Genomic DNA, 2,500 nt, shown 5'->3' with positions numbered 1-2,500 from the left:
TGTCCCTCTTTCTCTCTCCCCTTCTGTCTCTTGTGTTGTGTTGTGTTGTGTTGTGCTGGGTTTTTGTGTTACAGCAGGGATAGAGGGATTGAGGTGGGGAGATGGAGATATGAGTAGAAGACTGGAAAGAGGGATAGAGTAAGAGATGGTGAGACTGGGTGGAGAAAGGGATGGATGAACAGAAAGAGAAAGGAAGGGAGACAGCTGCGGTCTAGCTCTGTTTACAGGAGACACATAACGGAGCGTTCAGTGTCCACTGTGCTGAGTTGATCGGCCATGTCTCCGCCTCCTCGTCCTCTAGTGTCCCTCTTGAGACACTGTTGTTTGTTTGTTTGTTTGCTCAGGGTGTTTAAAGTACAGATTCGTTTTGGGGTTCTGGATGACATAGTTTTGTCCACTGGGATGCTATAGAAACTATTAAAGTGAGTTGTGGTGAAATCTATGGCTGACCACATCCCATAGAATCTAGAGGAGAAGTGTGTAGTGCAGGCGTGAGGTGTGGAGCTGTGTGCGGTACGGTGTGGTAGTCCCATCTCCCTGCATGAACACACCTGCTTAAGGTAATACACTTGGACGTGGAACTGGGAAAGTGGAGTTTTAGTGGGGGTTTCACGAAACAGTGCTGGGCTCTGGCCCTCCTGGGGAATTGAACTGTGAGTGTAGGAGCGGTACTGGGGGTGTTGGAGCGGTACTGGGGGTGTTGGAGCGGTACTGGGGGTGTTGGAGCGGTACTGGGAGTGTTGCAGCGGTACTGGGAGTGTAGGAGCGGTACTGGGGGTGTTGGAGCGGTACTGGGAGTGTTGCAGCGGTACTGGGGGTGTAGGAGCGGTACTGGGGGTGTAGGAGCGGTACTGGGGGTGTAGGAGCGGTACTGGGGGTATTGGAGCGGTACTGGGGGTGTAGGAGCGGTACTGGGAGTGTTGGAGCGGTACTGGGGGTGTTGGAGCGGTACTGGGGGTGTAGGAGCGGTACTGGGAGTGTTGGAGCGGTACTGGGGGTGGTGGAGCGGTACTGGGGGTGTTGGAGTGGTACTGGGGGTGTAGGAGCGGTACTGGGGGTGTTGGAGCGGTACTGGGGGTGTTGGAGCGGTACTGGGGGTGTTGGAGCGGTACTGGGGGTGTTGGAGCGGTACTGGGGGTGTAGGAGCGGTACTGGGGGTCTTGCTCAGGTGCCCCCCCCCCCAAACACGTCCTGTGTTCTTTTAAATAATTCACCCTCACCTCTGTGGAGTGGAAGCTTTGTGCTGAGTGGACGGCCCGTGAATCCGGCTGCACGCTGCCTACGATTGGCCAGCCGCTGCTATGTTGAGGGTCATGTGACTTTTGTCTCTCTGTCTTTTTATTGCATTCATTGATTGATATTCATACTTCACAGATGTGTTTGCTGTGGTGGTCATAGTCCTGGCCAGGCAATGTTGCCTGAGTGGCCCAACTCTGCTCTGGACACATTCTCCATTAAAAAGGGAATAATATGAATGTGTTGAACAGAGTTGGTGTGTTGTTTCCTGGAAGGTGGATTAAGTCTCTATGGCTGTTTCTCAATTCAGGGGCTGCAGCCTACGTAGACCGCGTAGACCGCAGCCCACGGTGGCCACACACTTCGAAGGCAGGGTAGGCTGCATCTCACGGCTGTTAAATGAGACAGTCTAGTCTTCGCAAGACGTATGTTTGCGTGACCACGCTCTGCCCCGTTTCATACGTTACATACGTGTTAGCGAGCTGTCCGACAAATATCACATCACCCACAAATGCCTAAAAGAAAATGCGTTGAACATGTATTCACGTTTGACGGGAAGTATAACTTCATAACAAAATTCAATGTATTTTTATAAACGTTACTTTTACGTTACTTTTACGGATAAACGTTTAGTAAATACTCAAAGCACATGTTTACCTGCAATATCATTAATAACTGGCATGTTATTTAGCATCTCATTGCAGTATAAATGTCCATATTTAAAAAATACCGACATTTAAAAACGAATTCTTCGGCCCGTACACTAGACTCCGCCTGTTTATTGTTCATAGAGCAATGAATCCTGGGATATGGTGGGACGCGAAGGATACTCAGATGCATCCTTCGTTTTCGGGGTTTTGAAGGCTACATTCGTCGGCCGCATAAGAAGGAGTCCACGAATTGGGACAGCCTCGTCGCGGCGCAGTGACGTAACCGGCCTACAAATGCGCACTTCGTGGGCTGCAGCCCCTGAATTGAGAAACAGCCTATGTGTGTCTGAACTGCTGCGTATCTGAGTTGGGTCTCCAGCTCAGCTCCGCTACTGCTCTGGGTCTGATGTCTGCAAGTGCACTACTTCCTTACGCCACTAGGGGTGATCAAGCAGCATCTTCACTCTTTCAGAGTTCTAGTGTGAAAGAAGGAAGATCGCTGCATGCTGCCGATGTTAGAAACTTCATGCTATACCAACCAGACACAACACGCACACACACACACACACACACACACACACACACACACACACACACACATACACACACACACA

The 2,500-nt window shown here is 50.7% G+C and overlaps 1 long non-coding RNA gene and 1 pseudogene across 1 annotated transcript; both read right to left on the bottom strand.

Moving 5' to 3' along the window:
• The window catches only part of LOC143526127 (uncharacterized), a 13,086-nt pseudogene extending 11,638 nt beyond the window's left edge, over window positions 1-1,448 (bottom strand).
• Window positions 1,449-1,614: 166 nt separating this feature from the next.
• Window positions 1,615-2,217, bottom strand: LOC143526249 (uncharacterized). The gene is made up of 2 exons (XR_013133843.1): window positions 1,894-2,217; window positions 1,615-1,751 (listed from the first exon to the last, which is right to left on the bottom strand). It is a non-coding gene; the product is annotated as an uncharacterized LOC143526249 (long non-coding RNA).
• Window positions 2,218-2,500: the final 283 nt, after the last annotated feature.

The sequence above is a fragment of the Brachyhypopomus gauderio genome, chromosome 10 (assembly GCF_052324685.1).
Source record: "Brachyhypopomus gauderio isolate BG-103 chromosome 10, BGAUD_0.2, whole genome shotgun sequence".
Taxonomy (NCBI): domain Eukaryota; kingdom Metazoa; phylum Chordata; class Actinopteri; order Gymnotiformes; family Hypopomidae; genus Brachyhypopomus; species Brachyhypopomus gauderio.
Note: the sequence above shows the minus strand (reverse complement) of the source record. Positions and strands in the feature narration are given on the sequence as shown.